At 47.3% G+C, this 22,864-nt stretch overlaps 1 protein-coding gene across 1 annotated transcript in view; it reads right to left on the bottom strand.

Moving 5' to 3' along the window:
* Nucleotides 1–10,105, bottom strand: part of LOC137317437 (uncharacterized) — a 57,285-nt gene extending 47,180 nt beyond the window's left edge. The window contains 3 exon segments of the mRNA XM_067980784.1: nt 2,833–2,999; nt 6,457–6,623; nt 9,209–10,105. The gene's annotated coding sequence lies outside the window, so the exon portion shown is untranslated.
* Between the last annotated feature and the right edge of the window lie 12,759 nt (nt 10,106–22,864).

Genomic DNA, 22,864 nt, shown 5'->3' with positions numbered 1-22,864 from the left:
TCCCTCCACCCTGACTCACACATCTCCCTACTTATCCTACACCCACACACACACTCCTTCCGCAACACTCACTCACACATTCACCTCCCTCCACCCTCACTGTCACATCCCCCTCCCTCCACCCTCACTGTCACATCCCCCTCCCTCCACACTCACATCCCACAACCTCCACCCTCACTCACATATCCCCCTGTCTGCACCCTCACTCACATCCACCTCCCTCCACCATCACGCAAATCCCCCTCCCTGCACCCTCAACCACACATCCCGCTCAGTCCACCGATACTCACACATCACCTTTCCTCCACTCTCACTCACACATCGCCCTCCGTCCATCCTCACTCACATATCACCCTCCTTCCACCCTAACTTGCACATCCCAAACACACAACCCTCATTCACATGCATCTCCCTCCACCTTATCTCACACTCCCTACCCTCAGTGACATCCCACACCCTCTAACATCACTCACACATCCAACTCGTTCCACCGTCACTCATACATCCCACTCCATCCACCCTCACTCACAACTCCCTCCCTCCCCCTCACATCGCTCTACATCCAACATCACTCACACCCCCCTCTCTCAACCCTCAATCACACATCCTCCTCAATCCACAGTTAATCACACATTCACCTCCCTCCACCCTCACTCACATCCATCTCCCTCCAGCCTCACTCACATATCACCACCTCCATCACTCACACAGCCTCCTCGCTCCACCCTCACTCACGTCACCCACCCTCCACCCTCAATCACATGTCCCCCACCCTCAAACGTCACTCACACATACCCCTCCCAAAAACCACACTCCCTCCCCCAGTCCCAGTCACTCCCCGCACGGTCTGAACCTGATCCCGCTCCCTCCCTCCCCCAGTCCCAGACACTCCCTGCACAGTCTGATCCTGATCCACCTCCCTCCCTCCCACAGTCCCAGACACTCCCGGCACTGTCTGATACTGATCCCCCTCCCTGCCTCCCCCAGTCCCACACACTCCCCGCACGGTCTGATCCTGATCCCCCTCCATCCCTCCCCCAGTCCCAGACACTCCCTGCACAGTCTGATCCTGATCCCCCTGCCTCCCCAGTCTCAGACACTCTCCGCACAGTCTGATCCTGATCCCCCTCCCTCCCCAGTCCCAGACACTCCCCGCATGGTCTGATCCTGATCCCCCTCCCTCCCTCCCCCAGTCCCTGACACTCCCCGCACAGTCTGATCCTGATCCCCCTCCCTCCCTCCCACAGTCCCAGACACTCCCCACACGGTCTGACCCTGATCCCCCTCCCTCCCCAGTCCCAGACACTCCCCGCATGGTCTGATCCTGATCCCCCTCCCTCCCTCCCCCAGTCCCACACACTCCCCGCACGGTCTGATCCTGATCCCCCTCCCTCCCTCCCCCAGTCCCAGACACTCCCCGCACGGTCTGATCCTGATCCCCCTCCCTCCCCAGTCCCAGACACTCCCCACACAGTCTGATCCTGATCCCCTTCCCTCCCTTTCGGATATAAATTTGAACCAACGCCTCTTGTACTGAGATCTGACAGATTGTTACCCTGGCAACAGAGGAAATCATTCAACGAAAATAACGAAACGGAAATAACAAAAACCACCATCGTATTGGGAGTTTAGTTCAGATGAAGATTAACCCTGAACATTCAGACACTTCTTCGAACCATGAAGCTGCGATTCCAATAACGGATTTTTTTACACCACAAGACCGGATACTGGGGATTTAGTGAATTCACTATCAGTGCCAGCCCTACAGAACATTAAGCAGCACCGCATCTACAGAAGGACATGGATAAAACAGTCACATTATTAAAAAAAAACCCTGTCTGCTCTGAAAATCTGATTGTCTTGAACCATCTAAACCTGTAACTGTTTACAGTGACCGTTTAAATTACTGCCACAATATTGGATTCGAGAGCGAAACATCTGATCGTCACATTCTTTATACATCTGGAATGTTACAAAATTTGGATAAGCGTCATTTCGGCAAACTCCAGTTAGTGTTTAAAGGGCTGAAAGACAGTGTTTATATTTTCTGCTAAAAGCAGGTCCCCATAATAATTGTGTTGAAAGAGCACGGAAATGAATCCAGATTGTATGTGGAAAAAAATCACTCTCAGTTTAATAGAAAGAACCCTAGGCCGAGGCCGGGAGCTGGATCAGGTGATCACCCAGAACATTTATTCTGACAACACACAAAATAATCAATTGGAAGAAATTTGACAAATCATTATCAGAATACGATTTACGTATCATTTTATCACCAGTTTATATTTAAATTATCATTTAATTCAACCGTAATTGTGAAATGCAGAAATAGATTTACGAATACGAAATAACATTAAGTAAAACTCAGTTTCCAGTGCAGAATTGTAAGATGATTGATTTTGATAGTTGGATATGAAATATATTTGAATTCAATAACACTGTCTGGTACTACCTGAACACACAGCCTAATATCGATATTATCGGGGCCATGAAGGTGGTGTCTTTCCGAGTTGGTGCAGGGTCGGGGTGGGGGTGGAGGGTGGCGGGGAGGGGGTGGAGGCACTGTATATCTGCTGGGCTCTGCCTCAGAATGGAGTCACCTCTTAGATCAAACCCCTTCACTCTAAAACACACACAAGATTCATTTGTAACTGTGTGTTTTGAGACAGAAACATCTCATTTCACGTTTCTTTACACGGCCTCATGCTGGATAATTGTACTCGGTGATCAGACTCTCCCAGTCTCATTCTCACCATTTCACCCTTACCTTGTAACCTTTGTGGGCTGTCTCCAGGACCAGTGTTTATCTGAGGAAATGGGACTTTCTCTTACCTTTCTCCCCATTCGATCGATGGAAGCTCTTTGAATCGGAAGGGTTGTCTCTGGTTGCTGCTCTCACAATCATGTGCTGGTTCACCTGCTGTTGCTCCTCAGTCGACAATCCCTGTATACTTCCAGCTGTGGACTTTTCTCAATCACTCGGCCATTCACCGGGTGCTCTAATTATGACAGGGCAGAAAATGAGACCAATATTGATGGTGTGAAGGAGAATGTAATATACAGTTGCCCTCTAATGTTGAATTAAAATAAAAGTAATTGAAACTTAAACATTTGAAAAACTATAAATATTTGATTGAATAAACACTGTTTGATGAACTCTGTTCCAACATTCCATGTCTCTTTACCACTCCGACCACAATATGTGATCGTTTCATTCTCCAGCCCCAGTTCGAGACAATTCCTTCTCCATGTCCCACCCTTGTTTTTAGGATCACATTTGCTATTTGTGAATCAGTGAACATTCCTTTATATTTTCTGGCTGAACTCCATCCAGGGGCCAGACTCCTATTTTCCAAGTGCATTTGAATGGCATCATCGACAAACAGGGAGAGTTGATAGGACAATATCCTCAGTGACATGGTTCTACCCTCAGAAGGCAGCTGTACTGCCCCAACATCGTGACTGGGAAGTGGGACTATTGTAGTGAGTTCACTTCACTGAATATTTACACAAAATAACATAACATGGGACTGATTTATCACAGAAAGAAGAGCTGTCCCCTGCTGTGAGTGTTACTGTTTAGTGTGGACACTCCGATGAGTAAAAGTCCTGTTGACAGCTGTGGACTGGGTTTCCAACCGTCTTGAATTGACAGTTCCTGACTCAGAGGCTGGGTGTGTCTCCAGTTAGCTGCAAATTCCAAAGTTTTGGCATGTGGGTGTGGGAACGTTTGTAACTACAAGTGAGACATTATAATAAGAATATTTAACTGTCAAATAGGTATTAACTGTAATAACAACACCTCAGAGTGGGAATGTGGAGGGAACGTTGACCATATTTAAGAGAACAAGAGAAAATAAAAGCTCTCAGCAATTAATTTTTTTCTATTTTGCTAAAAATGGTCATTCATGTAGACAACTGTACAACAGGTTACATCTCATTCTCATGGCTGTAATAAAATATCTCTGTTTAGAGAAAATCAGGATTAGTAATCAAATGATTTAAAGTAGAATGTTTAATGAAATATGGCCCACTCTTAGTTTTAGGATAAATCAAATCACTAAAAATATCAGTAGTTGCTGGCGAATTGGAGTTGAAAGATTTACCAGGGCCACACTCCAGACACAATGGATGTGACCGAGGGACACACACTTCAGCTGGAAAAGAAAATCCCACTGAAAGGCCACAGCTTTTTATCCCAATAAACTGCACGTTTTACAAACTCTATATTTCAGGCTTCAGATCTATATCGTTTGGACAAGATGTAAGCAACTTTTCACGGAAAAATGTAACGGTTTTAAAACCACCCCATTAAAGGACACGATCCCTTCCCTCTCTGCGTGTTGCCAGAAGATATGTTCTATAAATGAGGAAGTTTAGTTCAATAAGTTACTCAGAGTTCAACTACAGAAACCTTCTTTACTGATCAGTGCAAAACTGTTTTGCAGTTTTCCAAACTTTCCTTTAAGATCATAAACAGAAAAAAACAGATGACTAGTTTTGAGAATTGTTCAGCTTAAACTGGAAGTTTAGAAATGTAATATCTAGAGAACAGTAACAAATCAGGCCATACATTTCAGTTTGAAATATTTGGTGAAATGTCAAAGTGTTAATAAAAAATCCTTACTGCGTAACATTTGCCTAAATTAAAGTAATGAGGAATTATGAATTTAAATTTACTGATATAAGATTTCTGAAATATATAACAGAACACTTAAAAGGTTATTGAATATTATAATCAGCAAAGGCAACAGTGCTCAATGTTACACTAAAAATATATAGATAGGAGTTTACACTGAATGTTTCATGGTCTGAATATGTAGATAGTAGTTTACACTGAATGTATCATGGTCTGAATATATCGATAGGAGTTTACATTGAATGTTTTATGGTCTGAATATATCGATAGGAGTTTACACTGAACGTGTCATGGCCTGAATATATCGATAGGAGTTTACACTGAATGTTTCATGGTCTAAATATATAGATAGGCGTTTACACTGAATGTTTCATGGTCAGAATATATCGATAGGAGTTTACACTGAATGTTTCATGGTCAGAATATATCGATAGGAGTTTACACAGAATGTGTCATGGTCTGAATATATCGATAGGAGTTCAAAATGAATGTTTCATGGTCTTTCGGATATAATTTGGAACCAACGCCTCTTGTACTGAGATCTGACAGATTGTTTCCCTGGCAATACAGGAAATCACTCAACGAAAATAACTCAACCGGAAATAACAAAAACCACCATCACGTACTTGGAGTTCAGTTAAGATGAAGATTAACCCTAAACTTTCAGACACTTTTTCTACCCATGAAGCTGCGATTCCAGTAACGGATTTTTTACACCACAAGACCGGATACTGGGGATTTACTGAATTCACTATCAGTTCGAGCTTCTCAGAATATTAAGCAGCACCGCATCTACAGAAGGACATCGATAAAATAGTCACATTGTTAAAAACAGACCCCGTCTGCTCTGTAAATCTGATTGTCTTAAGCCATCTAAACCTGTAACAGTTAACAGGGACCATTTAAATTACTGCCACAATACTGAATTCGATGGCAAAACATCTGATCGTCACATTCTTTGTACATCTGGAATGTTACAAAATTTGGACCAACCACATTTCTGGAACCTCCAGTTAGTGTTAAAAGGGATGAAAGTCGGTGTTTATATTTTCTGCCAGAAGCAGGTCCCCATAATAATCAGGTAATTGTATTGAAAGTGCACGGAAATGAATCTAGATTGTATCTGGAGAAACATCGCTTTCAGTTGAATAAAAAGAACCCTCGGCCGAGGCCGGGAGCTGGATCAGGTGATCACCCGGAACATTTATTCTGACAACACACAAAATAATCAAATGGAAAAATTTTACAAATCAATATTAGAATACAATTTACGTATTATTTTATCACCAATTTATATTTAAATTATCATTTATTTCAACTCCAATTGTGATATCCAGAAATAGATTTACTGATGGGAAATAACATTAAGTAAAACCCACCAACCAGTTCAGAATTGTAAGAGGACTGATTGTGATATTTGGATATGAAATATATTTGAATTCGGTAACAGTGTTTGCTACTGCATTAACATACAGTGTAATATCGATATTATCGGGGCGATAATGGTGGGTTATTTCCGAGTTGGTGCTGGGGGCGGGGAGACACAGTTTATCTGCTGGGCTCTGCCTCAGAATGGAGTCACCTCTTAGATCAAACCCCTTCACTCTAAAATACAAACAAGATTAATTTGTGACTGTGTGTTTTGAGACAGAAACTGATCTCACTTCACATTTCATTGCACGGCCTCATGCTGGATAATTGTACTCGGTGATCAGACTCTCCCAGTCTCATTCTCAACATTTCCCCCCTTACCTTGTAACCTTTGTGGACTGTCTCCAGGACCAGTGTTTATCTGAGGAAATGGGACTTTCTCTTACCTTTCTCCCCAGTCGAACTTTGGAAGCTCTTTGAATCGGAAGGGTTCTCTCTGGTTGTTGCTCTCACAATCCTGTGCTGTTTAACATGCTGTTGTTCATCAGTCTACAATCCCTGTTTACTTCCAGCTGTGGACGTTTCTCAATCACTCTGTCATTCACCTGGAGATCTAATTATGGCAGGGGAGAAAATGAGACCAATATTGACGATGTGAAGTCGAATGCAAAATACACTTTTCCTTTAATATTGAATTAAAATAAAAGGAATTGAATCTGAAACGATTGAATATCAAATATTTGATTGAATAAACACACTGTTTGATGAACTCTGTTCCCACATTCCATGTCTCTTTACCACCCCGACCACAATATTTGATCGTTTCATTGTCCAGCCACAATTAGAGGCAATTCCTTCTACATGTGCTGCCCCTGTTTTTAGGATCACATTTGCTATTTGTGAATCAGTGGCCATTCCTTTATATTTTCTGGCTGAACTTCATCGAGGGGCCAGACTCCTAGTTTCCAAGTGTATTTTAGTGGCATCATCGACAAACAGGGAGAGTTGATGGGACAATATCCTCAGCGACATGGTTCTACCCACAGAAGGCAGCTGTACTGCCCCAACACCGTGACTGGGAAGTGTCACTATTGTAGAGAGTTCACTTCACTGAATAATTATATAACATAACATGGGACTGATTTATCATAGAAAGAAGGGGTTTCCCTTGCTGTGAGTGTTACTGTTTAGTGTGGACACTCCGATGAGTAAAAGTCCTGTTCACAGCTGTGGAGTGGGTTTCTAACCGTCTTGAATTGACATTTCCTGACTCAGAGACTGGATGTGTCTCCAGTTAGCTGCAAATTCCAAAGTGCTGGTATGTGGGGGTGGGGACGGAACGTTTGTAACGACAAGTGAGACATTTTAATCAGAATACTTTACCCTCAAATAGATATTAACTATAATAACAACACCTCAGTGTGGGAATGTGGAGGGAACTTTGACCATATTTAAGAGAACAAAAGAAAATAGAAGCTCTCAGCAATTAACTTGTTTCTATTTTGCTATAAATGGTCATTGATGTACACAACTGGACGATAGATTACAACTCATTCACATGCCTGTAATAAAATATCTCTGATCAGAGAAAATCAGGATCAGTAAGTGAATGATTTGAAGTAGAATGTGTAAACAAATATGGCCTACTCTTAGTTTTAGGATAAATAAAATCACTATCTCCAAAAATATCAGTAGTTGATGGGGAATTGGAGTTGAAAGATTTCTCGGGGCCACTCTCCAAACACAATGGATATGATCGAAGGACTCACACTTTAGCGAGGGCACGGTGTCACCAAAGGATGACGTTGTACCGTGCCTGACACAACGGGGCGGGGAGGGCACTGTGTTACCACAGGATGACAGTTTACTGTTCCTTACACAAGAGGCGGGGCAGGCACTCGAGGGCACCGACCCCAAACGATGGCAGTGCACCATATGAGAGAGAGAGGAGGCGTGTGTACATCAGTCAGTGACTCTGTGTGTGTTTCATAGAGAGAGATAGGGGAAGTGCTTACTTATCTATATCAATGAATGAATCTGAATGTGTATGTGTGTATATGAGAGAGAGGGAGAGCGAAACAGATTTTATCAGTGGGCAACTGAGGATTGTGTGAGTATGAGAGAGAGAATGGATGCCTCTGTATAACTGTGAGACTCTTAATGTGTGTTTATGTGAGGGAGCCAGTTACATAGGGTATCAGTGAACAACTGAGTGAGTGCGTGTGTATGAGAGAGACAAAGAGAGAGAGGGAGGATGCATCTGTATATTTGAGTGACTCTGAGCAGGTGTGTGTATATGTGATGGAGGGAGACACAAAGTGTATCAGTGAGGGACTGACTGAGTGTGTGCGTATGTGAGAGGCAGAGAGAGGAGAGAGAAAGAGAAAATGGCTCTGTTTTTCTGAGTGACTCTGAGCAGGTGCGTGCATATGTGATGGAGGGAGACACACAGTGTATCAGTGAGGGACTGACTGAATGTGTGCGTATGTGAGAGGAAGAGAGAGAGAGAGAGAGAAAATGGCTCTCCATATCTGAGTGAGTATGCGCATCAGAGAGGGAGACAGAGGATGCCTCTGTATATAAGTGAGTGACTGAGTACCTGTGTGTATTTTCTGTTGGGGAGAAGTAGCAGGATGATGAAATCTAACCTTTAACCATCAACCAAATCTAAAATCCTACACAGACAGGCATTTAACAAGTTAAATTGCCAGAAGACACGTGCCCATATCAAACGTTGAATCAGACATAGCAAGGGCAGACAACGTGAAAAGTGCAAAAACCTCTTTCTCTTATCGATAAAAAGTTGGAGGATGTGAGTTCCCACAAATGGAAACCGTTCGCCTCTGTCTCTGCAAGATTCAGCATGTTGCTTTTAATTTGTGTCACTCAGGGGCAGACATTTTGAGACGCACTCAGTTCCCCCTTCAATTTGTTTTTTTTTTACCAGAAGGTTTATTCAATCCCACTGTGTTCTGATTAAAGTAGCTCTGGGTTTCAATTCGACCCTAACATTCACCTGAGAATAATGGGATCACCCGCATTTGGTGTTGATTCATTCTCTGCATAAGGTTTTATCTTTAATTCTGATCACCATCTGGTTTCTACCCAGAACCGTGTGTGCGACGAGCTGTGCACTTAATGTAGAAATGTGTTTCCTTCGAAATAATCCCCCACTCTGAGACATTCTCAGTCACTCACCCAATTCATCCATTGAAAAGACTGAAGCGACATGAGATCCGGTCCGCACGGCTCCTGTCCCCAGTCAGGACTCTGATACTCGGGGATTCGGCTGAGCTCCCCGCCTTGCTCTCCCTGTCCCCAGTCAGGACTCTGATACTCGGAGATTCGGCTGATCTCCCCGCCTTGCTCTCCCTGTCTCCAGTTAAGACTCTGATACTCGGGGATTCGGCTGATCTCCCCGCCTTGCTCTCCCTGTCCCCACTGAAGGCTCTGATACTCGGGGATTCGGCTGATCTCCGCGCCTTGCTCTCCCGGTCACCAGTGAAGACGCTGATACTCGGTGATTCGGCTGATCTCACCGCCTTGCTCTCCCTGTCCCCAGTCAGGACTCTGATACTCGGGGATTCGGCTGATCTCCCCGCCTTGCTCTCCCGGTCACCAGTGAAGACGCTGATACTCGGTGATTCGGCTGATCTTCCCGCCTTGCTCTCCCTGTCCCCAGTCAGGACTCTGATACTCGGGGATTCGGCTGATCTCCGCGCCTTGCTCTCCCGGTCACCAGTGAAGACGCTGATACTCGGTGATTCGGCTGATCTCCCCGCCTTGCTCTCCCTGTCCCCAGTCAGGACTCTGGTACTCGGGGATTTGGCTGATCTCCCCTCTTTGCTGTCCGCTCGACACAATCTGAGTGGAGCCTCCAGGAAGTGTCAGCGCACATCAACCTCGCTGTCACCTCTTCCGCTAAATGTTACTGACATACAAAGTTCGTGTGGGGCAAAACCCGAAACCTCGGGTTCCCTTTACTCTTCCTACCAGCTGATTCACGTGGGTTTGATGCGGGTTAAATTTTCTATTAAATGCTCAAATGATGTAAATGCTTCGATTTACAATCACCCCATTGATTTGAATCAAACTGCACAGAAGGAGGCCATTCGGCCCCTGGTGTCTGTGCTGGCTCTTTGAAAGAGCGATCCATTTAGTCCCACTCCCCTGCACTTTCCCCATGGCCCTGCAAACTTTCTCCTTTACAATTATTGATCCGATTCTATTTTGAACATCACTAAACTGCTTTATTTCACTGGGACCGACTGGACAGAGAGAGCATCAGTTATACACTGAGTCATTGGGGTAGATTTTAAACACGAATCTGCTTCCACCGCCCTTTCAGGTATTCGGTTCCAGATCAGAACAACTCGCTGCGTAAAGAAAATTCCACTCATCTCCCCCTGGCTTCTTTGCCAATTATCATCACTCTGCGCCCTCTGGTTACCGACCCTCCTGCCAGTGGAAACAGTTTCTCCCTATCTACCCTATCAAAACTCCTCGATTAAATCTCCCCTTATCCTGCTCCAAGGAGAACAACCCCAGCTTCTCCAGTTTCGCTACATAACTGAAGTCCCTCATCCCTGGTACGGTTCTGGGAAATCCTTTCTGCATCCTCTCCAAGTTATGGACAACCACCTCCCCTCTAATTTGTAGGGAAGTCTATGGTCTTGGACGCTCTTACACGCTGAATGGGGTGAAATTGAACATGGGCGTGGACGAAAAAGAGGCGGTTTCTCATGGCTGACCCGTTATACAGTCCCATTGAATTCAATACAGCTCAATATCAGGTGTATGGTGTAAGTGGCGGGAAAAGCGATTCCGAATATTTTACGCCCGCTGCCAGTGTCCAATTTTACCCCCAATGATTTAGACCCTCCCGTGTTGTGAAAACAGTAGTATAAAAAACAAACAACAACAGTGAGGGCCAGACTCAGAAAATTAGGTTGCAGGATAGTTGCTGGAAATTAATGTTATTGAAGTCTCTGTCGTTCTCCCTCTTCCCCCCATCCCACCCATCACTGATAAATGTAAGGGGCTCCCTCTCATTCTCCCTTTCCCCCACCCCACGCCCTTCACTGATTAAAGTAACGGGCTCTCTGTCATTTTCCCTCTTCCCACTCCCCCTTGGGACCATCCGATGATCGGGGGCGGCGCGGCTGGTCATGCGCGCTGCGGACTCGGCAGCAATAAACGCCCTCTCCCCCCGCCACCATAGAGTCGGTCCATGCCATTGGGTCAAACCTGATTGACATCTCTGTCCAATAATCAGGTGCCCGGCCCAGCCCACGAACACCGCCCCACATCCGCACAGGGTTCACGTGGCTCCTGATTTTTAAAAGCGTGCGGCGGTTTAAGCTGTCATGTGTGACTTTAGTAAACCGGCAACAGCGCGCGTGTGACGTGTGTCGAGGGGCGTGGTCGCGAGGTGACTGATGGGAGCGTTCAGGGGTCTGGAGAAGATCAACCGGTCCCCATCCACCGCCATCATCTCAATCCACCGCCATCCTCCCCCTGGAGAAGATCAACCGGTCCCCATCCACCGCCATCATCTCAATCCAACGCCATGCTCCCCCTGGAGAGGATCAACCGGTCCCCATCCACCGCCATCATCTCAATCCACCGCCATATTCCCCCGGAGAGGATCAAACGGTCCCCATCCACCGCCATTATCTCAATCCACCGCCATCCTCCCCCTGGAGAGGATCAAACGGTCCCCATCCACCTCCATCATTTCAATCTACCGCCATATTCCCCCGGAGAGGATCAACCGGTCCCCATCCACCGCCATCATCTCAATCCACCGCCTTCCTCCCCCTGGAGAGAATCAACCGGTCCCCATCCACCGCCATCATTTCAATACACCGCCATCTTCCCCCTGGAGAGGATCAGCCGGTCCCCATCCACCGCCATCATCTCACTTCCCTACTGTCTTGCTCCTAATCGTGGACAAACGGTGAATTCCACTGGGGTTTCATTTTGCAGGTTCGAACCCTGCCAGTTACGGTCCTAATGCATCATTTAAATAAGAAATCAATGGGGAAGGATTTTTTTTAACTTAACCATAAACGTCAACACAGGTGCACAGATCTGAGCAGGGCACCACCAGCAAACAGGCTCCAGGCACTGAATGACCTTCACCTTTTCCTATGTAACAGGCTCGAGGGGCTGAATGACCTCCTTCTGTTCCGAAAAAACAGGCTTGAGCGATTGAATGGCCGCCGCCTGTTGTTATGTTACAGGCTCAAGGGACGAAATGGCCTCCTTCCGTTCCAACGTAACAGGTTCGACGGCCGGAATGGTCCCTTTCTCGTGCTATTTAACAGGCTCCAGTTGCTAAATGGCCGCCTCCTGTTCCGATGTGACAGGCTCGAGGGGCTAAATGGCCTCCTGTTCCTGTGTAAAAGGCTCGAGGGGCTGAATGGCCTCCTCCAGTTCCAATCTAAAAGGACAATTTCCTGAATCAAGAGAGCTTTGGAAGATTATGGCTAAATCAAAGAACCATAGAATCTTACAGCACAGAAGGAGGCCATTCAGTCTATCTTGCCTTTGCTAGCTGTTTGGAAGAGCAGTGCAATTTAGTCCCACATCCCAACTTTTATCCCCATCACCCTGCAAATTAATCCTCTTCAATTACTTGTCCCATTACCTTTTGAAAGCTCCTTTCAGGAAGTGCGTTCCAGATCTTCACAAACATCTGTGTGAAAAGATTTCTCCTCAATTTCCCTCTAGTTCGTTTGATTTTATTTTAAATCGATTACCTCTGGTCACTGACCAAGTTGCCAAAGGAAACAGTTTCTCCCTATTTGCTCTGTCAAAACCCCTCATAATTTTGAACACCTCTATTAGTTCTCCCCATAACCTTCTCTGCTCTAAAGAGAACAATCCCAGCTTCTCCAATCTCTCCACATAACTGAAGTCGCTCACCCATGGTATCATCCTGGTAAATCTCCTCTGTACCCTCTTCAAGGCCTTGACATTCTTCCTAAAGTGTGATGCCCAGAATTGTACACAATACTCCAGCTGGGGTATAGCATGGCTTACTTGTTTTTGTATTCAATGTCCCTATTCACTAATCGAATTATCCCAGGCGCTTTCTTAACCGCATTATCAACTTGCCCTGTCACTTTCAAAGATTTGTGCATATGCGCCGCCAGGCCCCTGTGCTCTTCCACCTCCCTTAAAATACCATTCAGATTATACTGTTTCTCCATGTTGTTCCACACAAAGTGCATCACTTCACACTTATCCGTGTGAAATTGCATCTGTCATGTGCCTGCCCATGTCAACAATCTGTCTATGTCCTCCTGAAGTCTGCCTCTGATGTGTAACACGCTCGAGGGGTTGAATGGCCTCGTCTTATTTTAAATCATTTCCTCGAGGGGCTGAATTGCCTCCTCCTGTTCCTACATAATAGGCTCCAGGGGCAGAATGGCCAACTCCTGTTTCTGTGCAACAGGTTCTAGGGGAGAATTGGTCTCCTCTTCCTGTGTAACAGGCTCGAGGCGTTGAATGACCACGTCCTATTCCTGGGACCAGGCCAGAGTGACTGAATTTTCCGCACCTGCTCCTATGTAACAGGCTCCAGAAGCAAACTGGCCTCCGGTTCCTGTACAACAGGCTTCAGTGGCTGAATGGCCTCCTCCTGCTCCTGTATAACAGGCTCGATGGACTGAACGGCGTCCTCCTGTTCCTTTGTAAAAGTCTCGAGGGGCTGAATGGCCTCCTCCAGTTCCTGTGTAACAGGGTCAAGACGTTGAATGGCCTCCTATACCTGTGTAATAGGCTCGAGGGGTTGAATGGCCTCCAATTTCTGTGTAATAGGCTCCAGGGGTTGAATGGCCTCCTGTTCCTTTGTAATAGGCTCACGCAGGCTTAATGTCTTCTCCTATTCTTCTGTTACAGGCTCGAGGGTCTGAAAGGCCACCTACTGCTCTTTGTAACAGGCTCGCGGCATTGAATGGCCACATCCTGTTCATGGTACCAGGTCAGAGGGACTGAACGGTCTACACCTGTTCCTATGTAAAACTTTCTAAGGGGCTGACTGGACTCTTCTTGTTCCTGTATAATAGGCTCGAGGGGCTGAAAGCCTCCTCCAGTTCCTGTGAAACAGGGTCTACTGGCGGAATGACCTCCTCCTTCCTGTCCAACAGACTCGAGGGGCCAAATGGTCTCCTTCTGTTCCGATGTAACAGGCTCCAGAGTCTGAAACGCCTCCTCCTTTTCCTGTGTAACAGGCTTCACGGGCTGAATGGCCTCCTCCTGTTCATTTGTAGAAGGCTCTTGGGCCTGAATGAACTCCTCCTTCCGATGTAACAGACTCCAGGGGTTAGGAACATAGGAACAGCAGTAGGCCATTCAGCCACTCCTGCCTGCTCTGCCATTTCATAAGATCATGGCTGATCTGTGATCTAGCTCCATGTACCTGCCTTTGGCTCATATCCCTTAATACCTTTGGTTGCCAAAAAGCTATCCATCTCACATTTAAATGTAGCAATTGAGCTAGTATCAATTGCCGTTTGCTGAAGAGAGTTCCAAACTTCTACCACCCTTTGTGTGTAGAAATGTTTTCTAATCTCCCTCCTGCAAGGTCTGGCTCTAATTTTTAGACTCTGCCCCCTACTCCTAGAATCCCCAACCAGGGGAAATAGGTTCTCTCTATCCACCCTATTCGTTTCCCTTAATATCTTATAAACTTCGATCAGATCACCCCTTAACCTTCGAAACTCTCGAGAATACAACCCCAATTTGTGTAATCTCTCCTTGTAACTTAATCCTTGAAGTCCGGGTATCATTATAGTAAACCGACGCTGCACTTCCTCCAAGGTCAATTTGTCCTTCCGAAGGTGCGGTGCCCAGAACTGCTCACAGTACTCCAGGTGCGGTCTAACCAGGGTTTTGTATAGCTGCAGCATAACTTCTGCTCCCTTGTACTCCAGTCCTCCAGATATAAAGGCCAGCATTCTATTAGCCTTGTTGATTATTTTCTGCACCTGTTCATGACACTTCAATGATCTATGTACCTGAACCTTTAAGTCACTTTGGACATCCACTGTTTTTAACTTTTTACCATTTAGAAATTACCCTGTTCTATCCTTTTTTGATCTTCAGTGGATGACCTCACATTTGTCCACATTGAATTCCATTTGCCACAGATTTGCCCATTCAACTTAACTATCAATATCCCTTTGTAATTTTATGTTTTCATCTGCACTGCTTACAATGCCACCAATCTTTGTGTCATCGGCAAATTAGATATGAGACTTTCTATGCCTTCATCTAAATCGTTAATAAATATTGTGAATAATTGAGGCCCCAAGAGAGATCCCTGTGGGACTCCACTGGTCCCATCCTGCAAATTTGAATACTTAGCTATTATCCCTACTCTCTGTCGTCTTTGGCTCAGCCAATTTCCTAACCAAGTCCGTAATTTTCGCTCGATTCCATGGGCTTCCAACTTAGCTAGCAGTCTCTTATGTGAGACCTTATCAAATGCTTTCTGGAAGTCCATATGAATAACATCCATTGACGTTCCCCTGTCCACTACTTTATTCACCTCTTCAAAAAATTCAATCAGGTTTGTCAGGCACGACCTACCTTTCACAAATCCATGCTGGCTCTCTCTGATTAACTGAAAATTCTCGAGGTGTTCAGTCACCCTATCCTTAATAATAGACTCCTAATGGAGAATCGTCTCCTCCTGTTCCTATGTGACGCCAGGGGCTGAATGGCCTCCTCCTCTTTCTGTGTAACAGACTCCAGGGGCTGAATGGCCTCCTCCTGTTCCTGTGTAACAGACTCCAGGGGATGAATGGCCTCCTCCTGTTCCTGTGTAACAGGCTTCACGGGCTGAATGGCCTCCTCCTGTTCATTTGTAGAAGGCTCTTGGGCCTGAATGAACTCCTCCTTCCGATGTAACAGACTCCAGGGGTTAGGAACATAGGAACAGCAGTAGGCCATTCAGCCACTCCTGCCTGCTCTGCCATTTCATAAGATCATGGCTGATCTGTGATCTAGCTCCATGTACCTGCCTTTGGCTCATATCCCTTAATACCTTTGGTTGCCAAAAAGCTATCCATCTCACATTTAAATGTAGCAATTGAGCTAGTATCAATTGCCGTTTGCTGAAGAGAGTTCCAAACTTCTACCACCCTTTGTGTGTAGAAATGTTTTCTAATCTCCCTCCTGCAAGGTCTGGCTCTAATTTTTAGACTCTGCCCCCTACTCCTAGAATCCCCAACCAGGGGAAATAGGTTCTCTCTATCCACCCTATTCGTTTCCCTTAATATCTTATAAACTTCGATCAGATCACCCCTTAACCTTCGAAACTCTCGAGAATACAACCCCAATTTGTGTAATCTCTCCTTGTAACTTAATCCTTGAAGTCCGGGTATCATTATAGTAAACCGACGCTGCACTTCCTCCAAGGTCAATTTGTCCTTCCGAAGGTGCGGTGCCCAGAACTGCTCACAGTACTCCAGGTGCGGTCTAACCAGGGTTTTGTATAGCTGCAGCATAACTTCTGCTCCCTTGTACTCCAGTCCTCCAGATATAAAGGCCAGCATTCTATTAGCCTTGTTGATTATTTTCTGCACCTGTTCATGACACTTCAATGATCTATGTACCTGAACCTTTAAGTCACTTTGGACATCCACTGTTTTTAACTTTTTACCATTTAGAAATTACCCTGTTCTATCCTTTTTTGATCTTCAGTGGATGACCTCACATTTGTCCACATTGAATTCCATTTGCCACAGATTTGCCCATTCAACTTAACTATCAATATCCCTTTGTAATTTTATGTTTTCATCTGCACTGCTTACAATGCCACCAATCTTTGTGTCATCGGCAAATTAGATATGAGACTTTCTATGCCTTCATCTAAATCGTTAATAAATATTGTGAATAATTGAGGCCCCAAGAGAGATCCCTGTGGGACTCCACTGGTCCCATCCTGCAAATTTGAATACTTAGCTATTATCCCTACTCTCTGTCGTCTTTGGCTCAGCCAATTTCCTAACCAAGTCCGTAATTTTCGCTCGATTCCATGGGCTTCCAACTTAGCTAGCAGTCTCTTATGTGAGACCTTATCAAATGCTTTCTGGAAGTCCATATGAATAACATCCATTGACGTTCCCCTGTCCACTACTTTATTCACCTCTTCAAAAAATTCAATCAGGTTTGTCAGGCACGACCTACCTTTCACAAATCCATGCTGGCTCTCTCTGATTAACTGAAAATTCTCGAGGTGTTCAGTCACCCTATCCTTAATAATAGACTCCTAATGGAGAATCGTCTCCTCCTGTTCCTATGTGACGCCAGGGGCTGAATGGCCTCCTCCTCTTTCTGTGTAACAGACTCCAGGGGCTGAATGGCCTCCTCCTGTTCCTGTGTAACAGACTCCAGGGGATGAATGGCCTCCTCCTGTTCCTGTGTAACAGACTCCAGCGGCTGAATGGCCTCCTCCTGTTCCTGTGTAACACGCTCGAGCGACTGACAGGCTCCCTCCTGTTTCCACAAAACATCCTTGCTCACACACACACTCACTGATATACAGAGGCATCCTCTTTCTCACACACTCACTCAGAGTCACTCACTGGTATACAGAAGCATCCTCTCTCTCTCGCACATTCACTCGGAGTCACTCGCTGATATACAGAGGCATCCTCTCTCTCTCACACTCACGCACTGATCTATACACACAACCTTTCTCACTGTCTCTCTCACACGTTACCCTGCCATTGTGTTGTGACACAGTGCCTTCCCCAAAGTGTGTTACACTGTGTCATTACCCGTCGGTTTCACACCCCACCCAATAAACAGTACACAGGAACAGGAGGAGGCCGTCCAGCCCCTCGACCCCGTCACTCGGGAACAGGAGGTGGCGGTCCATCCTCTCTCCTATGACTCTGTAACAGGCTCGAGGGGTTGAATGGCCTCCTGTTCCTCTGTCATCGACTCACGCAGGCTGAATGGCCTCCTCCTGTTCCGATGTAACAGACTCCAAGGGCTGAATCGCCTCCTCCTGTTCCTGTGTAACAGGCTCCTGGGGCTGAATGGCCTCCTCCTGTTCCTGTGTAACAGACTCCAGGGGCTGAATTGCATCCTCCTGTTCCTGTGTAACAGACTCCTGGGGCTGAATGGCCTCCTCCTGTTCCTGTGTAACAGACTCCTGGGGCTGAATGGCCTCCTCCTGTTCCTGTGTAACAGACTCCAGGGTTGAATGGCCTCCTCCTGTTCCTGTGTAACAGACTCCAGGGTTGAATGGCCTGCTCCTCTTCTTGAATTAAAGGCTCAAGGTGCTGAATGGTCCCTTGCTGTTACAGTGTAACAGGCTCGACGCACTGAATGGCCTTTTTCTGTCCCTGTGTTGCAGGCCCGAGGGTCTGAAAGGCCCTCTGCTGTTTCGACAAAACATTCTCGCTCACACACTCACTCACTGATATACAGGGGCATCCTCTCTCTCACACTCACTCACTGATATACAGGGGTATCCTCTCTCTCACACACTCACTGATATACAGGGGCATCCTCTCTCTCACACACTCACTGATATACAGGGGCATCCTCTCTCTCACACACACTCACTGATCTACAGAGGCATCCTCTCTCTCACACACACTCACTGATATACAGGGGCATCCTCTCTCTCACTCACTCACTGGTATACAGGGGCATCCTCTCTCACACACTCACTCAACGATATACAGGGGCATCCTTGCTCACATATTCACTGATATACAGGGCCATCCTCTCTCCCACACACTCACTCAGAGTCACTCACTGATATACAGGGGCATCCTCTCTCTCACACACTCACTCAGAGTCACTCACTGATACACAGGGGCATCCTCTCTCTCACACACTCACTCACAATCACACACGCACTCACTCACTGATATACAGAGGCATCCTCTCTCTCACACACTTGCTCAGAGTCACGCACTGATATACAGAGGCATCCTCTCGCTCTCTCACACACTCACTCAGAGTCACACACTCACTCACTCACGGATATACACAGGTATCCTCTCTCCCACACATTCACTCACTCAGAGTCACGGACTGATATACAGAGGCATCCACTGTCTCACACACTCACTCAGAGTCACCCACTGATATACAGGGGCATCCTCTCTCTCTCACACACTCTCACTGATCAACAGAGGCATCCTCTCTCTCACACACTTGCTCAGAGTCACGCACTGATATACAGAGGCATCCTCTCGCTCTCTCACACACTCACTCAGAGTCACACACTCACTCACTCACGGATATACACAGGTATCCTCTCTCCCACACATTCACTCACTCAGAGTCACTCACTGATATACAGAGGCATCCACTGTCTCGCACACTCACACAGAGTCACCCACTGATATACAGGGACATCCTCTCTCTCTCACACACTCTCACTGATAAACAGAGGCATCCTCTCGCTCTCTCACACACTCACTCAGAGTCACCCACTGATATACAGAGGCATCCTCTCTCTCACACTCACTCAGAGTCACTCACTGATATACAGGGGCATCCTTTCTCACACACTCACTCAGTCACTCACTGATATACAGAGGCATCCTCTCTCTCCCAAACACTCACTCAGAGTCATTCACTGATATACAGAAGCATCCTCTCTCTCCCAAACACTCGCTCAGAGTCATTCACTGATATACAGAGGCATCCTCTCTCTCTCACACTCACTCACTGATATACAGAGGCATCCTCTCTCTCTCACACACTCACTCACTGATATGTATACACATCCTCTCTCACATAGTACACTGCCATTGTGTGGTGACACAGTGCCTTCCCCAGAAAGTGTGACAGTGTCTCATTATCCGTCGATGTCACACCCCACCCAATAAACAGTACACAGGAACGGGAGGAGGCCGTCCAGCCCCTCGAGCCCGTTGAACAGGAACAGGATGAGGCCGTTCAACCCCTCGAGCCTGTCCCGCCATTCCATTGGATCAGCTGGACAGAGCTCTGGTTCGAGCCCATCCAGAACTCGGTCAATGAGGTAGGTTTTAAGGAGCGTCTTAAAGGAGGAGAGAGAGAGGTGGAGAGGTTTCGGGAGGGAATTCCAGAGCTTGGGGCCCCGGCAGGTGAAGGCACGGCTGCCAATGGTGGAGCGAAGGAAATCGGGGGATGCACGGGAGGGCAGAATTGGAGGAGCGCAGAGATCTCGGAGGGTTGTAGGGCTGGAGGGCGTTACAGAGAACGGGAGAGGGGCGAGGTTCCTGGCGGGATTTGAAAACAAGGATGAGAATTTTAAAATGGAGGCGTTCCCGGACCGTGAGACAATGTTGGTCAGTGAGCACAGGGGGCGATGGGTGAACGGGACTTGGTGTGGGTTCGGATATGGGCAGCAGAGATTCGGATGAGCTGATGTTTATGGAGGGTGGAAGATGGGAGGACGGGCAGGAAAGTATTGGAATAGTGGAGTCTGGAGGTGAAAAAGGAATGGATGAGTCTGATTCACCGTCTGATTCACACCCCCACCCGGGGGAGGATGGCGGTGGATGGGGAGCGGTTGATCCTCTCCAGGGGGAGAATGGCGGTGGATTGAGATGATGGCGGTGGATGGGGACCGGTTGATCCTCTCCAGGGGGAGGATGGCGTTGGATTGAGATGATGGCGATGGATGGAGAACGGTTGATCCTCTCCAGGGGGAGGATGGCGGTGGATTGAGATGATGGCGATGGATGGAGAACGGTTGATCCTCTCCAGGGGCAGGATGGCGGTGGATTGAGATGATGGCGATGGATGGAAAACGGTTGATCCTCTCCAGGGGCAGGATGGCGGTGGATTGAGATGATGGCGGTGGATGGGGACCGGTTGATCCTCTCCAGGGGGAGGATGGCGGTGGATTGAGATGATGTCAGTAGGTGGGGACCGGTTGATCCTCTCCAGGGGGAGGATGGCGGTGGATTGAGATGATAGCGGTGGATGGGGACCGGTTGATCCTCACCAGGGGGAGGATGGCGGTGGAATGAGATGATGGCGGTGGATGGGGACCGGTTGATCCTCTCCAGGGGGAGAATGGCGGTGGATTGAGATGATGGCGGTGGATGGGGACCGGTTGATCCTCACCAGGGGGAGGATGGCGGTGGAATGAGATGATGGCGGTTGATGGAGACCGGTTCATGCTCTCCAGTCCCCTGAACTCTCCCATCAGTCAGCTCGCGACCCCGCCCCTCAACACGCGTCACACGCGCGCTGTTGCCAGGTTACTGACGTCACACATGACAGCTTAAACTGCCACACGCGTTTAAAAATCAAGAGCCACGTCATCCGGTGGGTTGGGCGGTGTTCGTCGGGCATCACTCAGGTTTGACCCAATGGCAGGGACCGATGCTACGGCCCACGGTGGAGTGGGGAGAGGAAGAATGACAGAGAGCCCCTTACTTTAATCAGTGATGGATGGGGAGAGGGGGAGGGGGAGAATGAGAGAGAGCCCCTTACTTTAATCAGTGATGGGTGGGGGGAGGGGGGAGAGGGAGAATGACAGAGAGCCCCTCACTTCAATCAGTGATGGGCGGGGGGAGGGGGTAGAGGGAGAATGAGAGAGAGCCCCTTACTTTAATCAGTGATGGGCGGGGGCAGGGGGAGAATGAGAGAGAGCCCCTTACTTTAATCAGTGATGGGCGGGGGCAGGGAGAGAATGAGAGAGAGCCCCTTACTTTTATCAGTGATGTGCGGGGGGAGGGGGAGAGGGAGAATGACAGAGAGCCCCTTACTTTAATCAGTGATGGGTGGGGGGAGGGGTGAGAGGGAGAAAGTCAGAGAGCCCCTCACTTCAATCAGTGATGGGCGGGGGGAGGGGGGAGAGGGAGAATGAGAGAGAGCCCCTTACTTTAATCAGTGATGGGTGGGGGGAGGCGTGAGAGGGAGAATGAGAGAGAGCCCCTTACTTTAATCAGTGATGGGCGGGGGCAGGGGGAGAATGAGAGAGAGCCCCTTACTTTTATCAGTGATGTGCGGGGGGAGGGGGAGAGGGAGAATGACAGAGAGCCCCTTACTTTAATCAGTGATGGGCGGGGGGAGTGGGGAGAGGGAGAATGACACAGAGCCCCTTACTTTAATCAGTGATGGGGGAGGGGGAGAGGGAGAATGAGAGAGAGCCCCTTACTTTGATCAGTGATTGGCGGGGCGAGGGGGCAGAGAGTGAATGACAGAGAGCCCTTTACTTAAATCTGTACTATTGGTTTACGTGTTTTGATGTAAAATTCTGACTGTTCAGATTTCCCTCATCCCTGATCTGCTTCCATTGACTTCAATAACAGGGCGGTGGAAGCAGATTCGTTTTTAAAATCTACGCCAATGACTCTGTGTATAACTGATACTCTGTCTGTCCAGTCGCTCGCGGTGAAATGACGCAGTTTAGTAACTTTCAAAATGGAATTGGATACATATTTGAAAAGGAGAAAGTTTGCAGGGCCATGGGGAAAGGGCAGGTGAATCTGAAAAAATGAATAGCTCTTTCAAAGAGCCGGCACAGGCACCAAGGGCCGGAAGGCCTCCTTCTGTGCTGTTTGATTCAAATCAATGGGGTGATTGTAAATCAAAGCATTGATATCATTTGATCACTTAATAGGAAAGTTAACTCGCGTCAAACCCACGTGAATCAGCTGGTCGGAAGAGTAAAGGCAACGCGAGGTTTCTGGTTATGCCCCACACGATCTTTATATGTCAATAACATTTAGCGGAAGAGGTGACAGCGAGTTTGATGTGCGCTGACACTTCCTGGAGGCTCCACTCAGATTGTGTCGAGCGGAGAGCAAGGCGGGGAGATCAGCCGAATCCCAGAGTATCAGAGTCCGGACTGGGAACAGGGAGAGCAAGGCG

Source organism: Heptranchias perlo, unplaced genomic scaffold (assembly GCF_035084215.1).
Source record: "Heptranchias perlo isolate sHepPer1 unplaced genomic scaffold, sHepPer1.hap1 HAP1_SCAFFOLD_62, whole genome shotgun sequence".
Lineage (NCBI taxonomy): Eukaryota > Metazoa > Chordata > Chondrichthyes > Hexanchiformes > Hexanchidae > Heptranchias > Heptranchias perlo.
The sequence above is the reverse complement of the archived record's forward strand: the minus strand, read 5'-3'. Positions and strand labels throughout refer to the sequence as shown.